We start from the raw sequence: 8,828 nt of genomic DNA, 5'->3' as shown, positions 1-8,828 counted from the left end.
GCTTTAGTTGCAGCACGTGGGATCTAGTTCACTGACCAGGGATTGAACCCAGGCCCCTTGCATTGGGAGTGCGAAATCTTAGCCACTAGACCACCAGGTAAGTCTCCAGTTCTCTTTTTACCTCCACCGCAGCCTCCTGTGTGTCTTCTGGCTGGATGAGGGCACTTCCATCATAGCCCTGTGTGAGGGCACCTCTCCATGTAATAGGGAAAAACAAACCTGAGTCCACATTGGATCTGTTCCCTTAAAAAAAAATTGAAACTATTGAATTTCTTTTTTTAAAAAATGATTTTATTTATTTTTCGCTGCACTGAGTCTTCATTATTGTGAGTGGGCTCTCTCTAGTTGCAGAGAGGGGGCGCTATCTCTAGTTGCAGTGTGCACATTCTCATTGCAGTGGCTTCTTTTGTTGTGGAGCATAGGTTCTATGTGCACGGGCTTCAAAAGTTGCTGCTCATGGGCTCTAGAACTTGGGCTAAGTAGTGATGCATGGCCTTAGCTGCTCTGAGGCATGTGGAATTTTCCTGAAGCAGGGATCGAATCTGTGTTCCCAGCATTGGCAGGCAGATTCTTTTTTTCTTTTTAGTATTTTATATTTTACTTTTTTTTATTTAAAAATTTTTATTTTAATTGGAGGCTGATTACTTTACAATATTGTGGTGGTTTTGCCATACATTCACATGGATCAGCCATGGGTGCACATGTGTCCCCATCCTGACCCTCCCTCCCACCTCCCTCCCATCTCATCCCTCAGGGTCATCCCAGTGCACCAGCCCTGAGCACCCTGTCTCATGCATCGAACCTGGACTGGCGATCTATTTCACATATGTTAATATACATGTTTCACTGCTATTCTCTCAAATCATCCCACCCTTGCCTTCTCCCACAGAGTCCAACAGTCTGTTCTAAACATCTGTCTCTTTTGCTGTCTCGCATACAGGATTATTGTTACCATCTTTCTAAATTCCATATATATGCGTTAATATACTGTATTGGTGTTTTTCTTTCTGACTTACTTCACTCTGTATAATAAGCTCGTTTCATCCACCTCATTAGAACTGATTCAAATGCATTCTTTTTAATGGCTGAGTAATACTCCATTGTGTATATGTACCACAGCTTTCTTATCCATTTGTCTGCTGATGGACATCTAGGTTGCTTCCATGTCCTGGCTATTGTAAACAGCCCTGCGATGAACATTAGGGTACATGTGTCTCTTTCAATTCTGGTTTCCTTGGTGTGTATGCCCACCAGTGGGATTGCTGGGTTGTATGGCAGTTCTATTTCCAGCTTTTTAAGGAATCTCCAAAGTGTTCTCCATAGTGGCTGTGCTGCTAAGCTGCTAAGTCACTTCAGTCGTGTCCGACTCTGTGTGACCCCATAGATGGCAGCCCACCAGGCTCCACTGTCCCTGGGATTCTCCAGGCAAGAACGCTGGAGTGGGTTGCCAGTTCCTTCTCCAGTGCATGAAAGTGAAAAGTGAAAGGGAAGTCGCTCAGTCCTGTCCGACTCTTTGCGACCCCATGGACTGCAGCCCACCAGGCTCCTCTGTCCATGGGACTTTCCAGGCAAGAGTACTGGAGTGGGTTGCCATTGCCTTCTCCGATAGTGGCTGTACTAGTTTGCATTCCCGCCAACAGGGTAAGAGGGTTCCCTTTTCTCCACACCCTCTCTAGCATTTATTATTTGTAGACTTTTGGATAGCAGTCATTCTGACCAGTGTGAGATGGTACCTCATTGTAGTTTTGATTTGCATTTCTCTGATAATGAGTGATGTTGAGCATCTTTTCATGAATTTGTTAGCCATTTGTATGTTTTATTTGGAGAAATGTCTGTTTAGTTTTTTGGCCCATTTTTTGATTGGGTCGCTTATTTTTCTGGAATTGAGCTGCAGGAGCTGCTTGTATATTTTTGAGATTAATTCTTTGTCAGTTGCTTCGTTTGCTATTATTTTCTCCCATTCTGAAGGCTGTCTTTTCACCTTGCTTATAGTTTCCTTCGTTGTGCAAAAGCTTTTAAGTTTAATTATATCCCATTTGTTTATTTTTGCTTTTATTTCCATTACTCTGGGAGGTGGGTCATAGAGGATCCTGCTGTGATTTATGTCAGAGAGTGCTTTGCCTATGTTTTCCTCTTGGAGTTTTATGGTTTCTGGTCTTACATTTAGATCTTTAATCCGTTTTGAGTTTATTTGTGTGTACAGTGTTAGAAAGTGTTCTAGTTTCATTTTTTTACAAGTGGTTGACCAGTTTTCCCAGCACCACTTGTTAACGAGATTGTCTTTTCCCCATTGTATATTCTTGCCTACTTTGTTGAAGATAAGGTGTCCATAGGTGCGTGGATTTATCTCTGGCCTTTCTATTTTGTTCCATTGATCTATTTTTCTGTCTTTGTGGCAGGTGGATTCTTATCCACTGCACCACCAGGGGAGTTCTGGATCTGTTCCTTTTGTTTTAACTTTTGTATTCTACTGCTTTGGCTACAAGTTAATGATGATAAGGATGTTGCCTATAAACTTAAATTATACCTAATGGCCCATCTCTGGGAACCATGCCTCCCATGTAATAAGCACTAAGCTAAAATACCTTTGTTTAGCTCATAGGAAATAACCTGACCAGCCCCACCTGGTAATGGCTGCAGAAAATAGAAATTAACACATCTCCTCCAGAGGCTGAGGGGAGGCAGGACTTAACACTCTCCCCTGTTAGTATAAAAGAGTGTGAATTCTTACTTGGAGAAGATGGTTCTTTGGGACACTGGTCCACCACCTTCTCGCTCTATTGACTTTCCAAATAAAATCTGGTAGCTCAGCTGGTAAAGAATCTGCCTGCAATGCAGGAGACCCTGGTTTGATTCCTGGGTTGGGAAGATCCCTGGATAAGGGATAGGCTACCCACTCCAGTATTCTTGGGCTTCCCTGGTGGCTCATACAGTAAAGAATCTGCCTACGATATGGGAGACCTGGGTTCTTACCCTGGGTTGGGAAGATCCCCTGAAGGTGGGCATGGCAACTCACTCCAGTATTCTTGCCTGGGAAATCCATGGACAGAGGAGCCTGGTGGGCTGCAGTCCATGCGGTCACAGAGTCGGACACGACTGAACGACTAAGCGCAGCACACATTTCTTGTCCCCAACAGCTTGGCTCTGCATTTTCTCCTGTTGTGCAAGGAGCCGTATAAGCTTAGACTCAGTGGCATCTGGCGCCCCCTGGTGATGGATTAGTGAAGTGCCCAGTGTTACTCTGGAAGCAGAGCACAGTGCCGTCTTTTCTAACCCGCTCTCATTTCACAGAGGAGGAGCTGAGGCCATGAGCGGTGGTGTGGATTTCCCAGGCCCGCACACGTGGCAACTGAGTTAAGTGTGGGTTTAACTGGGGTGCATTGTTCATGGGTAGGAGACAGTGACTCAGGCCTTCTGGGGACCAGAGCCTTGGAGATGAGAATCAGGGGGTGATGGTGAGTTAGAACAGCTCCTGGGGGGGTCACACACAAGCAACCCCCTCACCCCCACCCCCCACCCCTGGTGATGCTTGGTGCCACTCATTGAGCCTGAAAATCTGAAAACGTTTTGAGCTATGGACCTGCGAATCTCTCAAACTGTTCCCGGAAGTGATTCATTATCTCCACCCTCACTTTATCTTCCTTCACCGTGTATCCTCTTAGTAGATGGCATTACCTTCTATTGGGCTGATCAGGCTGGACAACTATTATGTATCTGTCACCGACTCCGTCACTGAGTCCTTCTCTTGAACTTCGTTTTTTGTAAAACACATTTTATTTTTTTGGAAGTCTTGCTGAATTTGTTACAGTAACACTTCTGTCTTGTGTTTTGGTTTTTTGGCTGAGAGGCAGGTAGGATCTTAGTTTCTCAACCAGATATTGAACCTGCACCTCCTGCATTGGAAGGCCAAGTCTTAACCACTGGACTGCTGGGGAAGTTGCTTGAAATTTGAAAACAAAACAAACCAATTTAGTGTCTTAGTTACCACTTCCTACATCAGCTTTCTTGTCTTACAAGTGGGCCTCTGCTTGCAGGCAGAATCGGCCCAGGCCAGCCACTACAGTCCAAAACTCCTGTGCTGGCCTCTCCAGCTCATCATAGAACTGACTCTATGTAGAGTAGAAAAGACTCTACTTGGAGTCTTTGCTTGATCTACAACAAAGCAGTTGTTTTTGCAAATTAAGAAAGTGAAAAGACAAACTACAGAATGAGAGAAAATATTTGCAAATCATAACTGTTTAATATCCAGAATATAAAAACGCCTACAACTCCACAACAAAAGACAAACCTCACTTAAAAAATAGATAAAAGACTTGAATAGACATTTCTCCAAAAAACATATATGAATGGCCTGTGAAATTAGCAAAGGAAAAGATGTTCAACATCTTTAGTTATTAGGGAAATGCAACTCAGAATCATAACAAGATACTACTTCACACCTGCTAGGATGGTGAGACTCGAAAGACAGAAAATAACCAGCAAGAACGTGGGTAGAGTGAAACAGTTGTATGTTGTGGATCAGTTCAGTTCAGTCACTCAGTTGTGTCCGACTCTTTGTGACCCCATGGACTGCAGCACGCCGGGCTTCTCTGTCCATCACCAACTCCCGGAGTTTGCTCAAACTTATGTCCATTAAGTTGGTGATGCCATCCAACCACCTCATCCTCTGTCATCCCCTTCTCCTTCTGCCTTCAATCTTCCCCAGCATCAGGGTCTTTTCAAGTGAGTCAGCTCTTTGCATCAGGTGGCCAAAGTATTGAAGTTTCAGCTTCAACATCAGTCCTCCCAATGAACACTCAGGACTGATCTCCTTTAGGATGGACTGGTTGGATCTCCTTGCAGTCCAAGGGACTCTCAAGAGTCTTCTCCAACACCACAGTTCAGAAGCATCAACTCTTCGGTGCTCATCTTTCTTTATAGTCCAACTCTCACATAAGAATGTAAAATGGTGCAGATGCTGTGAAAATTGTCAGTTTCTCAAAAAGTTAAACATAATAGTGCCATTGCTGTTCAGTCAGTAAGTTGTGTCCCACTCTTTGTGAGCCCATGGACTGCAGCATGCAAGGCCTCCCTGTCCCTCACCATCTCCTGGAGTATGCTCAAGTTCATGTCCATCGAGTCAATGATGTCATCCAGCCATTTCATCCTCTGTTGTCCCCTTCTCCTCCTGCCTTCAATCTTTCTCAGCATCAGGGGCTTTTCCAATGAGACAGTTCTTCACATCAGGTGGCCAAAGTATTGGAGCTTCAGCTTCAACATCAGTCCTTCCAATGAATGAATATACAGGAATGATTTCCTTTAGGATTGACTGGTTTGATCTCCTGGCAGTCCAATGGACTCTCAAGAGTCTTCTTCAACACCACAGTTCAAAAGCATCAGTTCTTCAGCATTCAGCCTTCTTTATGATTCAGCACTCACATCCATATATGACTACTGGAAAAACCATAGCTCTGACTAGACAGACCTTTGTCAACAAAGAAATGTCTCTGCTTTTTAATGTGCTGTCTAGGTTGGTTATAGCTTTTCTTCCAAGGAGCAAGCGTCTTTTAATTTCATGGATGCAATCAGCATCTGCAGTGATTTTGGAGCCTAAGAAAAGAAAGTCTCTCACTGTTTCCATTGTTTCCCTATCTACTTGCCATGAAGTGATGGGACCAGATGCCCATACTCTACACAAAGAAAGAAATGTAAAAGAGATGTTTATCTTCAGTTTTTTTTTTTTTTTAAAGATTAGATGTAAAAGCAGAAGTATGTTTTGGAAAAGTTGCTTTACAGTAAGATGATAAATTTGATCTGGCTTTCTGTAATTTAACAGGGGGAAGATCACTATGAAGAGGGTTAGATTGTGAACAAGATCATATCTAAGCCTGCTTTCTCATTGGATTTGTTGGACCCCATCCCCTTCCAGGCACTGACTGTGAGATGGCTTCAGAGAGCAGACACACTGAAACCATAATCACAGAAAACTAGTCAATCTAATCACACTAGGACCCCAGCCTTGTCTAACTCAATGAAACTAAGCCATGCCCTGTGGGGCCACCCAAGATGGGCGGGTCATGGTGGAGAGGTCTGACAGAATGTGGTCCACTGGAGAAGGGAATGGCAAACCACTTCAGTATTCTTGCCTTGAGAACCCCATGAACAGTAGGAAAAGGCAAAATGATAGGATTCTGAAAGAGGAACTCCCCAGGTCAGTAGGTGCCCAATATGTTACTGGAGATCAGTGGAGAAATAACTCCAAAAAGAATGAAGGGATGGAGCCAAAGCAAAAACAACACCCATTTGTGGATGTGACTGGTGATAGAAGCAAGGTCCGATGCTGTAAAGAGCAATATTGCATAGGAACCTGGAATGTCAGGTCCATGAATCAAGGCAAATTGGAAGTGGTCAAACAGGAGATGGCAAGAGTGAACGTCGACATTCTAGGAATCAGCGAACTAAAATGGACTGGAATGGGTGAATTTAACTCAGATGACCATTATATCTATTACTGCGGGCAGGAATCCCTTAGAAGAAATAGAGTAGCCATCATGGTCAACAAAAGAGTCCGAAATGCAGTACTTGGATGCAGTCTCAAAAATGACAGAATGATCTCTGTTCGTTTCCAAGGCAAACCATTCAATATTACAGTAATCCAAGTCTATGTCCCAACCAGTAACGCTGAAGAAGCTGAAGTTGAATGGTTCTACGAAGACCTACAAGACCTTTTAGAACTAACACCCAAAAAAGATGTCCTTTTCATTATAGGGGACTGGAATGCAAAAGTAGGAAGTCAGGAAACCCCTGGAGTAACAGGCAAATTTGGCCTTGGAATGTGGAATGAAGCAGGGCAAAGACTAATAGAGCCAAGAAAATGCACTGGTCATAGCAAACACCCGCTTCCAACAACACAAGAGAAGACTCTACACATTGACATCACCAGATGTCAACACTGAAATCAGACTGATTATATTCTTTGTAGCCAAAGATGGAGAAGCTCTATACAGTCAGCAAAAACAAGACCAGGAGCTGACTGTGGCTCAGATCATGAACTCCTTATTGCCAAATTCAGACTTAAACTGAAGAAAGTAGGGAAAACCACTAGACCATTCAGGTATGACCTAAATCAAATTCCTTATGATTATACAGTGGAAGTGAGAAATAGATTTAAGGGACTAGATCTGATAGACAGACTGCCTGATGAACTATGGATGGAGGTTCATGACATTGTACAGGAGACAGGGAGCAAGACCATCCCCAAGAAAAAGAAATGCAAAAAAGCAAAATGGCTGTCTGGGGAGGCCTTACAAATAGCTGTGAAAAGAAGAGAAGCAAAAAGCAAAGAAGAAAAGGAAAGATATACCCATTTGTATGCAGAGTTCCAGAGAACAGCAAGGAGAGATAAGAAAGCATTCCTCAGTGATCAATGCAAAGAAATAGAGGAAAACAATAGAATGGGAAAGACTAGAGATCTCTTCAAGAAAATTAAGAGATACCAAGGGAACATTTCATGCAAAGATGGGCTCAATAAAGGACAGAAATGGTATGGACCTAACAGAAGCAGAAGATATTAAGAAGAGGTGGCAAGAATACACAGAAGAACTGTACAAAAAAGATCTTCATGACTCAGATAATCACGATGGTGTGATCACTCATCTAGAGCCAGACATCCTGGAATGTGAAGTCAAGTGGGCCTTAGAAAGCATTACTACGAACAAAGTTAGTGGAGGTGGTGGAATTCCAGTTGAGCTGTTTCAAATCCTGAAAGATGATGCTGTGAAAGTGCTGCGCTCAATATGACAGCAAATTTGGAACAGTCTGCAGTGGACACAGGACTGGAAAAAGTCAGTTTTCATTCCAATCCCAAAGAAAGGCAATGCCAAAGAATGCTCAAACTACTGCACAGTTGCACTCATCTCACATGCTAGTAAAGTAATGCTCAAAATTTTCCAAGCTAGGCTAGAATATGTGAACCGTGAACTTCCAGATGTTCAAGCTGGTTTTAGAAAAGGCAGAGGAACTAGAGATCAAATTGCCAACATCCACTGGATCATGGAAAAAGCAAGAGAGTTCCAGAAAAACATCTACTTCTAGTTTATTGACTATGCCAAAGCCTTTGACTCTGTGGATCACAATAAACTGTGGAAAATTCTTAGAGAGATGGGAATTCCAGACCACCTGACCTGCCTCTTGAGATGCAGGTCAGGAAGCAACAGTTAGAACTGGGCATGGAACAACAGACTGGCTCCAAATAGGAAAACGAGTATGTCAAGGCTGTATATTGTCACCCTGCTTATTTAACTTATATGCAGAGTACATCATGAGAAACGCTGGGCTGGAAGAAGCACAAGCTGGAATCAAGATTGCTGGGACAAATATCAATAACCTCAGATATGCAGATGACACCACCCTTATGGCAGAAAGTGAAGAGGAACTAAAAAACCTCTTGATGAAAGTGAAAGAGAAGAGTGAAAAAGTTGGCTTAAAGCTCAACATTCAGAAAATGAAGATCATGGCATCTGGTCCCATCACTTCATGGGAAATAGATGGGGAAACAGTGGAAACAGTGTCAGACTTTATTTTTTTGGGCTCCACAGTCACTGCAGATGGTGATTGCAGCCATGAAATTAAAAGACGCTTACTCCTTGGAAGAAAAGTTATGACCAACCTAGATAGCATATTCAAAATCAGAGACAGTACTTTGCCAACAAAGGTCTGTCTAGTCAAGGCTGTGGTTTTTCCAGTGGTCATGTATGGATGTGAGAGTTGGACTGTGAACAAGGCTAAGCGCCAAAGAATTGATGCTTTTGAATTGTGATGTTGGAGAAGACTCTTGAGAGTCCCTTGGA

Source organism: Oryx dammah, unplaced genomic scaffold (assembly GCF_014754425.2).
Source record: "Oryx dammah isolate SB20612 unplaced genomic scaffold, SCBI_Odam_1.1 HiC_scaffold_2, whole genome shotgun sequence".
Taxonomy (NCBI): domain Eukaryota; kingdom Metazoa; phylum Chordata; class Mammalia; order Artiodactyla; family Bovidae; genus Oryx; species Oryx dammah.
This window is presented reverse-complemented; position numbering follows the sequence as displayed.